This window comes from Camelus ferus, chromosome 27 (genome assembly GCF_009834535.1).
Source record: "Camelus ferus isolate YT-003-E chromosome 27, BCGSAC_Cfer_1.0, whole genome shotgun sequence".
Lineage (NCBI taxonomy): Eukaryota > Metazoa > Chordata > Mammalia > Artiodactyla > Camelidae > Camelus > Camelus ferus.
The window spans coordinates 23,172,678-23,186,671 of NC_045722.1; the positions used below are offsets into that span (position 1 = coordinate 23,172,678).

General features: G+C 50.2%; 1 protein-coding gene across 4 annotated transcripts in view; it reads right to left on the reverse strand.

The window, feature by feature from the left end:
• Nucleotides 1-13,994, reverse strand: part of APBA2 (amyloid beta precursor protein binding family A member 2) — a 176,519-nt gene that overhangs the window by 95,288 nt on the left and 67,237 nt on the right. For 3 of the 4 annotated variants that reach the window (XM_032469206.1, XM_032469205.1, XM_032469208.1), the window contains exon 3: nt 3,055-3,108. The exons of the other annotated variant lie outside the window; for it this stretch is intronic. The gene's annotated coding sequence lies outside the window, so the exon portion shown is untranslated. The remainder of the gene's footprint in view (nt 1-3,054; nt 3,109-13,994) is intronic. 4 annotated transcript variants of the gene reach the window in all.

The following is a 13,994-nucleotide window of genomic DNA, read 5'->3' on the forward strand; positions in this document are numbered from 1 at the left end:
GTCTGCCATCTCCTGGGTTCCTGGACACATGGGAATTTGTTACAGGGTGTCCCACTGGTCCCATTCAGTCTCTCCCTACTCAGACATCACAAATCTTAATTGCAGCTCCCCGTCAGGAAACTGCCCACCCCTCTCCTATGCCAGCTTTCCCTTCACTCCACGTGTTTTCTTCCAATGCCTGGTATCTGGGAACTTCTCTGCTTCTCTTAGGATCTTATATTTTAGGAACATCCTTGGCCAGTTTGACATGCATTTTTCTGTCTTTGAACTTGGCCAAGGGCATGCTAACACCCTACTAGGCAGCCATTTTCACCAACACGACATCTTCTAACTTGACGTATTTTTCTGGGCCTTGACCATAATTTAAATACAGCTTCTTAATCCCTCCCACGTTGCCTCAGGATAATCACTGGAATTTATATAATTCTGATTCATGCATTTCACAGATCAAGGGCCTGTAGAACAGAGATATCATAGGAGTAGGGAGGCCTAGGATTTCATTCTTCCAGTGAGGGGATAAAGAAATAGGACTCAGCTCCAAACCTAAACTGTGGAAACATATTCACAGAGTTATCCTGGGAAAAGACAGCGGACACACTCTGAGCGTGAGTATTCTGAAGTTACAGAAAGGCTTGTTTGCAGCAGAAAAACAAACAAACCCAGGTCTCTTCCCTCCCAAGTTCATCTTACAGAGATTCATTCTTGCATCACTGACATTTTAAAAATATCCATTTCAGTGCCAATTTTCTGTCACAGAAGAAATATGCTTTTCTGCAGGGAAGAAAACCCTGATGAGTATATTCACTTAAACGACGGGCCCATTACACCGCAGATGGGTGAGCACGGCTGGCAAGGGCCCTCAGCCTCTTGTCAGCTGCAATTGATTTTAATGCTCTAATGGCATTTCGGGATACATAAAAATTCACTAGGTCTTTTCTGGGCTCAGAAGAAGGAAATACCTTCTACCATAGAGGCACAAACAGAACTGCCCCATAGTTCCATCAGAATGCCATGACAATTCCAGTTTCCTTAAGAAAATCTTCAAGAAGCCAGTTCCATGGTGGACAGTCCCTGGAAGGTGGATGGAGTTGGGTGGCTTGGGCTCCCAGCAGGTCAGAATTTCACTGTAATCGGTGAGACTGCTTCCCCATCAGCAACGCCTCCCTTCACCAGCTGCCCTTACAGCCAACAATCCAAAGCACTTCCCTTTCCAGAAACCCCCCCAAACTTCTTTACCATTTTCACAAAGGATGGGTCGACCCATCTACTGCATTTAAGGCTGTTTATGACTAAACAGAGAGTCAAATGGGATAGAAAAGGTCCTGTTGGGGGCACAAAAGTGAATTCACAACCTTTAAAGACTGACAACTTTAAGGTTGTCAAAGGTCAAAAAAATACTCATCTATTCTTATGCCCAAAACCCATGAAAAATCAGGCCACTCCTGTGAAGTTACCCACTCCATTTCCTTGGAGGGAGCTGACTGTTCTACATCTTCTAGGTGCCTTATGAATGTACTTCACCCCAACACCCACAAAGCCACTGTGGAATCCACCCAGGACAGTTGTGACAAGAACGTCCCCCAATGTGATGTGAGGGAATTTGCACCCAAGCAAAGCACAGTGAGTAACAGCAGCTACCTAGATGCTGGGTTAACAAGTAAGATAAGTGCAGTTACCCTGCTTTACAAAACGGTGGTCTCCCAGCAGCTCCAAGCAGCAAGGCCTGTGTTCTGCTGTCCCAGAGGCCAAACAATGGTTCTGAACCATGTCTTGACCCTCCAGTATCTCATCTCCACTGGTGGTCATCTTCATCCTCAGAATTGGCACAGAGCTTCCCCACTGGGAATGCACCTCTCCTTCGGGAGTCCCAAAGCCACCCTACCTATGACACCTTGGACAGATGCCCAGCATTGCCCATCCGACTGGCAGATACTCCCTCCCTTGAATGCATAAGGACCCACGGAATCCACCAGATGCTCAGACGTGCTCTGGGCATCACGCTCACCACACCCGGCTCAGCTTCCTCACTACTGACGACATTCTCTTTTTCAAACTTACCCCAACCCACACACCAGCTCCCCTACTAGCAAGAGTCTGGTGTCTTTCAAAGCATCTTCAGCCCAGAACCCATCTCCTCCAAACTTCCCCTGTACCAGTCGCTCGGCTGGCACCTGGGCTACGCACCTATGCAAATCTGCTCCCTTAGGTCCTTTGGGCCAAGAGCAAGCCAAGTGCCAACCGTGGGTCTGCGGGATGAGGGCCACCATACAGCTTCACCCATGGGGCCACCACCCCTCATTCCTGGTCACCTTAGGAGCACTCTTTTTAACCAGAGTAAGCGTCTTCCAATTGGAATCCTAATATTTCAAAATGGTAGACTTCCAGCAGACTAGTCACAGACAAAGGTTCGATGGAGAAAGGTTTCAAATGGGATCTACTGCTGCTGGTGTGTAGCTGCTTTCAATATAAATAGGAATCTAAGTAGAGGAGAGGATAGCTCAGAGGTAGAGCTGGTGCTTAGCATGCAGGAAGTCCTGGGTTCAATTCCCAGCACCTCTGTTAAATAATAAATAAGTAAATATACAAATAAATTTCAGAAGTAAAAATAAACCTAATTACCCCCTCCAAAAAAACCAATAAATAAATAAATAGGAATCTAAGTAGGAGTTACCCAAGTAAAGGAATCCATGAGGACTGTGGTTTACAGAAGCACGGAGTATAATGAGGGGCGGGGCATGCGCACTTTGGGAGGGGAACGGGGCCGGGGAGAGGGGACGGGGCGGGGGAGGGGAGGGGCGATTCCAGGCAACAGAAACGCCCCCCAGTGGTTCCAGTGCTCATCGGCCCCTTGGCTGTGACTCAGACCCCAGCTTCAGACCCCATGTGCTCAGGTTAGTACTGATTATACGTAAGTAACACAGCTGCCCAGGAGTAAAAACTAGGACAACTGCCCAGTCCCACGCCGAGGGCAACGTCCCTCCAGTAAAACGGCCCCGTGTCACACAGGTCAGAAGCAAAACGTCATGCCACGCGAGATGCCCTCCTCTTTCTTACCGAAAAAGAGCGGTTTGGTGATGTCCTGGAAAACCTCCCAGTGATGAAATCTTTCTGGAATAAAACCGAAGAAAAGAGAAAATTACTTTGGTTTCAGAAATGATCCGGGGCTCTCACATAGAGAGAGCTCTTGCAAGCACAGAAATTTAAATGAGCGCAAGGCTTTGAATACCTGTCACAGCAAGCCGATTGTAGTTCTAATGAGATGATCAGAAATTACCCGACACAAGTAATTAAAACGTGTCTTTAGTCTTGCATCACGTGGTGACCGCCTTAACATCACAGTTGGGCAAATAAAGCGAGGAGAGGCTATCGGCATTTCAATAAACCCCTGAAAGTCCTCATGAATATGTATTTCCCCACAACAAAGCCTGACCCACTAGCAGGCAGAACCAGTATTTGGGGACACTTTCCGAAGAGGTGGGTGTGGGGGGGGGGGAATGAGGAGAGATTAAAGGAAAGAGAGAGGAGGCAGGCCACCTGGCATCTTCTCTGCTGGGCTTCCCAGTCCACACCTCCTCCCGGGGCATCATGGTTTCGGAAACAGAACAGAAAAGAGGCCATCAAGTTTCACCCTCCTCTTGAACAGAGGACGTTTTGCAGATACAAAACTGGGGAGAAAGGAAGGCCCTCAGATTCAAGGGCACCAGGAGGGCAAGGCCCCCCGGGCTGGATCAGCAACTCAAGGTCGGGCAGATGATGACCGGGATGGGGAGCCTGGGGTGGGACAAGAGGACGGGGATGTGCTGGCCTGAAACATCCATCCAGATCCCTTTCCGCCCTCCATTTTGGCTGAAGACAGAAGCAGTTATAAGGGAATTTCTCGGCTCCTTTCAAAACCACAGCAATGGCTTCCTCCCGGGAGCAGAAGGGCTGGGAGCGCTTCCTGAACAGCTGTGCTGCTGCGGAGTCTCCCCTTCAATCTGGTCCCAGGGTTTGAAGTCACAGGGGATGATGTCATTCTTTGGGGATGACAATAGAAATTTAAATTAGTGCAAGGCTTTGAATACCTACCACAGTGAACCCACTGTAGTTCTACGAGATGAACCAATTGGCACCAGCAGATAAGCTTCTACCTGGTCACAAAGGTCCACTCTGGACTCCGTGTTGTCACTTTCCTAAGGAAGCCCGACAGTGGCTCTCATCCCCCTGGACAGACGTTGCTAGCAGTGGGTTTTAATTTGGGAATTTGGGGGCAACACAAAACAGGCACAGTGCAGATGCCTCCGGATCAGACAAAGGACAATGATGGTCAGTCCCCAGGAAGGTTGAAGATGTGTCCGTTCTGAGCAGCCCACACAGCGTCACCTGCTTGCGTCTACTCAGGGGGGCCTAAGGTTGGCAGAGCTGTTCCATTTCCATCCCAGGGTAGCTGCTTCTGCTGCCTTTCACGTCCCTTCCCAGCATCGACCTCCACGTCACCACGTGTAAAATGTGCAACGGCCTTAAAGGAGGGTGGGAAGGTGAAATCCCACAAAACCCTCTCGAACACCAGCTGGGGCCATGTCCTTCCTGCCTCCAAACCCCACCATCTGAGCAACTGGCTCCCCAGAGAAGTGATTTGCAGGTTAGTGCGTGTCCTAAATGTCACGTCCAGCAGCAAGGACCCTTCCCTGGGAGCCATGAGCTGGGGCCTCAATTCCTCACCCTGTCACATGCTTGCTCTGTGACCTCAAGCAGTTCAGCCCGGAAGGTCTCTGTCAACCTGAGCATCCCCCACCCCAGCTCTGGCCAGTCGTGACCAAGGAGGATGGAGGGAAGGGGCCAGAAGCCTCAGTCTTCCAGCCCAGACAGGTTGGAGTTCTCCACACACATTCTTCCCCTTGAGACAGGAGGGAAGGGGGCAGGGCACAGCCATTCAAGGAATGACACAGCCATTAGCACCAAGATGGCAGAGAATTCAACTCCCAGTAGACCTTAAGGCCCAAGATGGCAGGAGATTTGACTTCCAATAGACCTTGTGCTTCATTATATGCTCATTGTAATATTAACATGGTAAATGGCACACCCACAGGCGCCATGACAGCTCCCAGGCTGATCATACATGGTTAAAAAGTGGGTGGCAGCCCAATTCCTGGGAATCCCAGCCCCTTCCCCAAAGTAGTTAGAATAATCCTCCCACTTGTTAGCATATGAAGTTACCCAGCCCATAAAAACTAGCAGCTCTGCGCCTCGTGGCCGCTCTCCCCTCTGAGTGAGATGACCAGCACTCTGTCTATGGAGTGTGCCTACTTTCACTTTAAACTAAACACCCAACCCCCATATCTCATGGCCTTTCTCTCGCCTTCTGAGACAGCCTGCACTCTGTCTATAGAGTATGTACCTCTCTGAGTAAATCTACTTTTATTCAACTGTGGCTCACTCTTGAATTCTTTCCTGTGTGAAGCCAAGAATCCACACTTGGCAGGGTGCATCCCAGAGACTCAACTGAGACCTGGGACATGGCCATCCTCTTGCCCCACATTTTCCTGTATCACCCCTCCCATCCTGGGCCCCCAGCCACCCCTGCCCTGAACACCATGGGCCTGTGGAGGAGCCCATCCACCCAGAAGTCCAGCATCTCCAGGACCAGCCACACTCGGAGGAGGCAGCCACCATTCTCCCTCTGTTGCCCTTGGTCTGCAAGTCTCTTGAAAGGACAGTCTCATCCCCCTGTAGCCAGAGCACTCCCGCTGGCTCCACGCGGGCTCCCAACAAAGGCAGGGAATCATCAAAGCAGTCTGGGATGACAGCGGGCCCCTAGCCCCTTACATAACACTCTTCCAGAAATGGAAACGGCCTGCATCTCAACTCCATTTAGAATCGGTTTTTAAGTGTCTATTTATAGGCACCCCTTGTGGATGGCAGGGACTCAGGGCCCTGGGCTCCCGTCCACCACGATTCATTAGCATTCTTTTCATGTGCGTCTTCTCTCATTTCCCCAGCAGCATTTCAACTCAGCAGCAAGGTCACCTACCGCTTGGACCCAGCACCACTTTTCATTTTCTCTAAAGAAAAATACGAATTTGTTCTTCCCTGCAGAGAGGCACTCTCCCACCCTCCCGGGGCCTCGGGCTGGCACTGGCTACAGTGGGCTTGTGTTCCTTTGATGACCTTCATCCAAACAGAGGGTTCATCCTATTTTTTTTTCCTTTTCTTTTTTTTAAATTGAAGTATACTTGATTTACAATGTCGTGTTAGTTTCTGATGTACAGCACAGTGATTCTGTCTTTTTAAGCTTTCTCCATCCCCTTTAGATTGTTATAGAAATATATACACACTTTTTCACATTCTTTTTCATTATAGGCTATTACAGGGTATTGAATATAGCTCCCTGTGCTGTACAGTAGGACTTTGTTGTTTATCTATTTTATATACAATAGTTAGCATCTGCTAATCCCAAATTCCTAATTTATCCCCACCCTCTACTACAGTTCATCTTAAAGACAAGTCCAACAAAGTCGCAAGTGTGGAGATCCAGGAAGACCTTGGGGGTCAGCTGTTGCCTCCTTGACTCCGTGTCCACCCACCACCTGGCCAGGCACCCCCAGGTGGCCCACACCAGTCCAGCAGCCAGGACGAACCCGGAGATTCAAACACAGAGTGGAACATTCAGGCTCTCCCCAGCTGTGGATGGCCCAGCCCATTCCTTCTTGTGCCACACACGTGTCCTCGTTCCCTTCCGACCCACTCTGGATGCAGGAGGGACCCTCTCAGTCCTTTGTGACTGGAGGGAAATCCAAGAACCGGCTCTTCCAGGGATTGACAAGCATGCCTGCAATAACCCCCTCATCCTGCTCAACCTCCAGCTGGAAATGCAGCACACATGTACCCCCACGATGCTAAAACACTCCACTTTCCAACTTAGTGGCCCATTTCACAGATTGGTCTTATTTTAGGGTATCATCCAGTAGCCCAACTTCCCTGGTGAAACAGGAAATACAGAGTCATAGGAGCCCAGAAGGTTCTGCAGAGGCACTTTCTGTCCATGTGCTGACGTCGGGCTTCTCCAGGGTCCAGAGCCCCCAGCCCCGGGAATCCACCCGGAGAGAAAGACAGGCCCTCGCCCCAGCGCTGGAGCCACAGCAGGATTCAGGCACAGGGGAAAACACTTCCAGCAAAAAGCCCTTCCGCTGCCTGACTTCAAGCCCCATGAGGTTCGGTTCCCTTATGAATTCGGTTGCTGGGGAGTCGGCACTGGGTGTCAGGATTAATTTTTTCACAAGACGCCACTTCCACTGCCATCGGTGGGTCTCCGTTACTTTCCACGCACGTTTCTGGCAGTAAATTGGATCTCGGCTCAAACATAGCCTTTGAAATGCCAGGTTTCCAGATGCTCGGGAGGTAAACAGATATTCTAAATCGCATTTTGAGTGGATGGTTCATCAATTTGCTGAAGAAGGGGGTCAGCTGCCTTTGAAATTCTGGCCGGGGAATCGGTGGGGGGGTCCCAGATCCAGAAAGACCCTCAAGGCCCAGCGGCAGACCTGGTGGTTGGGGGAGGGGCCGGAGAGAGGAAGCCACTGAGGCCGGGAGAAGGGCCACGGCCAGTGACAGGCCAGCTCATGGGAACCCTCACCCAGACTGGGAGATTCTGGCACTGGAGCACAGGCAGGAGCTGGGCTGGTGGCAGTGGGCATCAGAACCAACCTTCATAAGCCCTTTCCCGCAAAGTTCAGGTTTCATGGACTCCAAGACCTGGGAGGGCCCCTGGGAGGGCACCTGGGAGTAAGGGGCAGGGGCTGGAGGTCACATGTCCAGGGCAGAGGCGGGAAGTCTGCATGGAGATGGGTAGACTGATCTCCCGGAGGCCGGCACAGCAGAATCACCAACCCACTGTCTGAAATCGAATTTTTTCTTCCAGCTGATCTGAGAACTCTGGTTGCATTTCCTCGAGTTAAATGGGCAACCCTGTGCTTTGTAAGGGGCTGGGCCCTGGGCACACAGGTGTGGGGATGTCTGGGATGCTGTGATGTCGAACAAGTGGAATTTGATGAGCACCTTACAAAGGTGCATTGAAGGCGGACCATCAGCGCAGCACCGCCAGCTCATGTGTGGCTCCTCCTGGTACCAGGCTGGTGGCTGCAGCCAGCACTGAAAGTCAGGTCTTTGTGGGACTCTCAGCACCTTTGCATGAAGGAAAGCTTGGAATGGGAGTTCACATTTGCCCAGGTGGACTCGGGGCTTACCTACACTGGGCTGTCTCAAGGAAGCGATGGTCAGTTGGCAGAGGTCAACCTCTGGCAGATAAGCTGCTGCTCAAGGTGGCTTCCTGGGACCTGGCCCCGCCACTCAGCCAAGCTGCCCAAGGTGGGATGCAGTGAGATGTGCCCTCGGGTGTGGCTGGAATCCCAGGATGGAATTGGGGGGGGCAGTGAATGCTCCCCCAGGTTGGGATATATGTTGTTTATTGTGGCACAGGGGTAGGGGCAGGAGGTCTGCTGCTTCCTCAGGGACAAACGGGCAAAGCAGGGTCATCACACAGCAGAGAGAGGACTGGGGCCCCAGGACACCATGCCAAGAACTGGCCATAGATCAGTCACCGTGGGGAAACAGGGGCTGACCTCAGACGGGAGCTCCTGGTCCCCGGAGCCAGATGGACAAGGAAGACGCAGCCCATGTTATGGGGACGAGGGCTGAGGGCTGGGGGACAGTGATGATCCAGTTGGGATGCCCCAGCTTGAGGGCTGCTTATAAGTCAAAAGCTTAAATTTGAAACAACTGAGCCCCCAAGCTAGCTTCAAAGTCAAGTCTCCACATGCTAGTAACTCTGTTTATAGACACCAGCCTGGATTCTTCTTCTCCTTGTGGGCAAGAAGCTGGATCTTTAGCCAAGAAAAAGCTCAAACCTTAAGATTCTCATTTGTGCAACTGTTTGGGGAACAAACTGGACTTACACTTCCTCTCCCAAGTTTCAAAAACAATTGTTTTGACTGAGAAGGTGGCTTCTAAACATGATCTGCAAATATTTAATTAAGAATAACACATAAATTGCTACTGTTAAAATGGTCCAAAACCTCCATTCTTTTTGGAGGATAATTAGGTTTATTTATTTTTCAAATGGAGGTACTGGGGATTGAACCCAGGACCTCGTGCATGCTAAGCAGGCACTCTACCTCTGAGCTATACCATCCCCCCCCCAAAAAAAAAAAAAAAAAAAAAACCCTTCCATTCTTGGAAGTTCATCTTTCCAAGTCTGGAAGTGAGGGGCCACAGGGGATGTGTAACATTTGCCACTAGATTCCTCACTTCCTGCCCCGGATTCCCATACAGAGACTCTTCATATGCAATCAGTTTACTGAGTAGGGACCGTTCTGCCGAAGGGGTCTCTCTGTTTTCCTTCTGTGGGGCCCAAGAGGCCTCCCAAAGGCAGAGTTTACAACAGAGAGGTGGTATAGTTCATCCGTTTCAAAGCCCAGAAATTTGCTATAAACCCAAACTGGTTCTAATATTCAGCAACTTTACCTAATTGTTTTCTGTGTTTGCTTTTCTGTAAAATCCTCTGAGGTTCTACTCAGTAAACCCAAGAACTCCTGACTGCAGTATTGAGCTAATTTATTAACGTTGAGGTTCAATCAACCAAAGGTGTTCTGACCCAATTGGACCTCCATCCTGGATAAACTTGTTCTTGAGCAGCAGACCGTGTTTCGGGGACAGAAGCCCAGCTCCCTGTGCTCTTGGTGGCAGGGTGTTGACACTGCGACACTGACGTATTTCTCCAGTGATTCTCGAAATTAAATCATCTTTAAAAATTTTTTTTAATTGAGATACTGAGGAGTGAACCTAGGATCTCGTGCATGCTAAGTATCCACTCTACCACTGAGCTACATCCTCCCTTGATGTTAAACCATCTTGTGTTCTGGACTTCCTGCCTGGCTTTGAGGTATAAAGAAGTGGAGCTTCAGGCCAGGGCGAGGGGAAAGGAGGGTCTGCAAGGGGGTCTGCACAGACAGACCCTCAGGAGTGAAGCGCAGGGTTGAGACCAACCCTCGGCGCCCGGCTTTGCCTGCTTCTCCTCGTTAGGACTTTCCCCTTAGCAAGCGAGGTTTTTGTTTTTGTTGCATGGAGGCTGCAGCCTTCCAATCCCTTCATCGTCTCCTGGGACTTCGTTTTCTATTCAGGCAGCTTGGGGATGCTGAAGGGAGGGTCATCCAGGTGGCTGGGAGCCAGAGAGAACTGTCTGCCAATCTCATCAAATGAGGACACGGCGCTAGGGAGAGCACGCCTGCGGTCTGATGGGACCATGCAGGGCCAGCGCAACACGGTTTACTTAGTCCGTCCTGTGCCTATCATGACCCAGAGGTGATGCATCCTCCCAGCACCACCGTGAGGGGGTGACGATGCCCATCACACCCATCTTACAGATGCCCAAACTGAGGCACAGAAAAGGTATCAGGGCCATGCGGGGAGTTTGGTTTTTTAAAAAATAAAAACTCTCTTTAATCAAGGCTTTTAACATGGAACCAATTTCTTGAATAAAATGGAAAGTTTCCGATACATTGAGACATAAATCACCACACACACAGCAGCTAGGGCTGGGATGTAATTCTGCCAGTTGGCCCCAGAGTCCATGCTCTTGCCTTCTACATTATGTTGGTAGGAAGAAATGGAGAAAGACATTTATCATACATAAGCCAAATGAAGGCGCATTAAGAAATCGATAAGAAAACCAAAAAATGAGCAAAGGGTATGAACCACGAATTCACAGAATATTAAATGTGTGAAATAAATATATATATAAGTTTCATATAGACATATGAAAAGATATTCAACCTCACTGGCAGGCAGAGAAATGCAAATGAAGACCCCTGATAGATTCCACTTTCCCCACCAGATGGACAAAAACTAAAAACATCTGACAAGACCAAGTGTTGTCAAGGAAGCGGAGAAGGGGGACTGCCCATCAGGAGACCCACTTTGGAAACCAAGTGAGCTGCTTTTAGGAAACTTGAAGACGCTTGCACTCTCGCATGTCACAATTCCAATCTTGGCTAAATATCCCAGACAAATTTGGCTTGTGGTCACACAGAGACACACTGAGTATTCCTAACAGCCTCGTCTGTAACAGCAAGAAACCGGAAACCATCTAAGCATCCACCAGTGGAGAACAGACACCAGCACGTGCCTATGAGGAAACGTCGCGTCACACAGCAGTGAAAAAGTAGGAACTACAGCTGCGCGTTTTCACAGGGCTGAATCTCACAGACACAAGGTGAAGCAAAAGAAAGGCAAGCTACAGAAAAAGCACACAATTTGGTATCATTTACAGCATGAGTAAAGATGGGCAAAAATAATAGACAGAGGTACGCTTACAAATGTAGGAAGTTTAAACATCACACTCGGACAATAGTTACTTCTGTGTGGGGGACAAGGAGATGCAGTCAGGGAAGGGCTCTAGCTGCACTGGGAATTGTGATGGTTTAAAACATCTCTCCTCAGCCAGCCAGGACCCAGTTCAGACACAAGCTCAAAGGGTGTGATGTCCCCAGACTTCCCTGCTGTGGCCACCTCGAGCTCATCCCTGTGGAGAGCTGGGGCGGCAGGCAGCCCTGCTATGGAGCTATCTTGGCACAGAGTTGGATGGCACCAGAGATGGGAGGAAGGCAGTGAGGTAATGCGGTGTCTCAGTCCAAGATCTGACATCAATCCCACCTCCGTGCCTATGAGCTGTGGCCACAACCATCCCCCATCACCTGGAACTTCAGGCTCCGCATCAGAAACAGAGAAGACCCGCAGGACCTAGAGCTCCCTCAGGCCCTCCACAGCTTTCAGGATAATGGTCGACTTTCCTCCTTGGAGAAAATCAAGGCTGAGGGGCCAAGTCAGGGGCCTGAGGGAGCATTCTGGCTCTGGACTCAGTAGCTCTGTGACCTATGACGTTTCCTTAGCTGTGAAATGGGGACAATAGTAACCTTCTGTAAACTGGTATTATGGGATCGCCCATGTGGCTTCACTGCGGCGCCACCAGGTACTAAGGGAAATTCATGTGTCTCTTGTTAGAAAGTCAGCCGAGCCCTGCTGCCCTGCAGCCACCCCAACCCGAGCACTCATTGCCCCCAGAAGTGCCTTTTGCCACCCTCTGTGAGCCCCTCAGCTGGGGGGACCTCAGACCCAGGTCCCTAATGATGGCACCTGGCACAAAGCAAGGGTTCTTCTCCCCGATTCCAGGATCCCCTAGCTTGTCCCCTGCATACCCCCAGCAGCCAAACCCCAGTCACTGGGAGCTTACCCAGGAGGGTCCAGATGCCCTCCTGGGATGCTGCATTTTCAGAGAGGAAGTTCATTAGTCCAGAGGGAGGCGAGTTCTTGCGGTAGGCAGGTCAAGGGTCTCCCAGCACCACTTATACCTCAGCAGGACCCTGGCCCACTGGTGGTGGAACCAATGAGTGGCCTGGGTGGTTTGGGTCACAAAGTCCCATTAAACCACTCTGAAATCCTTTCCCACACATCCCCTGGACCCACACCCTCCCGAATCATGAGTGTCCAGGAGAAGACAGGATTCTGTCTTGGGAGTCACTGGTTGGGAGGCACCTCCACCTGGTGGGTGAACAGGCTCAGCTGAGCAGAGCTGTCTGCAGACCAGGACCCTCTAGCCCATCCTGGGAGTGATGTGGTGGCTCTCTCACATGCTGATAGTTGGGGGGGGGGGTGTCCAAGATGACACCCCTCCTGGAGGCCACCTAGTCAATGGACCACATAACCTGGGGGCTTCCACATCCCACCCCAGCCGCTAGGAGAAAAGTCAAAGTCGAGTTTGGGTTGTTTTTTTTTTTTTTTTTAAAGTATCCTAGAAGAGACTGTAGAAAATAATGTATTGGCAAAAACTGAAAAGAAAGAAAAATGCCATGTGAGGCCCCCGCAAAGTGCATCTTAGCACAGGACCCTGGCAGCAGGATTCATGTCAACACTAAAACCCATCACTCCCCACACATGTGCCACCAAGACCCAGCCTCTCATCTGGAAAATAAAGGCAAGGAAATGAATTTCACTTTCAAGACAGGGGTCTGCTCAGGCAAGTGTCACCTGCATACCCCTCCCCACACAGGGCCAGAACACACACAGGGAGATGTGGCAGGGTCAAAATTGTTTGCAGAAGTGTTAACACCAGCCAAACCTCCGGCTTCTGACGGTAATCCAAGCCCAGCAAAAGGGGAAAGTGCTGTCTCTGCAGGGTCTTCTCTCCGGGGAATCCCACAGCCGGCTTGCAAAGCAGGGACATGGGCAGGCAACATAAAATGACTCCCAGTTTCACCAAAGGCCCCTCCACCCCTGATACACCTGTGACCTTGTATGTGCTAGGACCTTCATCCATGTGCAAGGCTGCCTGATGTATTTCATGATCGTTTTCATTTTCACACAGAGATGACTATAACCTGGAGTCATCACTGAAGCCGGGCAATGACTGAGGTCTCTAACCCCGAGTCTACAGAGCAGGCTGGGCGCCAGCCCCTCAGGCAGGCATGCAATGCTCCCAGGAAGCAGCTCTCAATACATCATCAGTGTGTCCTTGAGGTGGTCCTGGCTGTCAAAGGCCTCTTTCCAGTCTGGCTTTATCATGATAAGCTGCTGTTTTGTTTTGTTTTGTTTTGTTTGGGTTCATCTTTATCCATTTATTTTCCTGTGACTAGACTTTAAATAAGACATGGGTACTCTGAGGACCAAATATAAATCCTGTATTGCCAAAGCAGAAATATACACAATCAGAATATTCTTACTAAAATGGTCTTAGGATGAAGTTGACATAATAGAAGAGAAGGCTGAGAGAGGAAACTGAACCCATGATAGCAAGGTCGAGCTACTAGATCAAGCCTGGCCTGAAACCATCCACCGACACTGTTCACTTACACAAGAAAAGTTTACGTCACTGTGGGATGGGTTTTCTGTTACCTCAAGTGTCTTCATAAGTGAGGAAACTGAGGCCCAGGGAGGTAACAGGACTTTGCCAGCCCAGAGAGCAACAG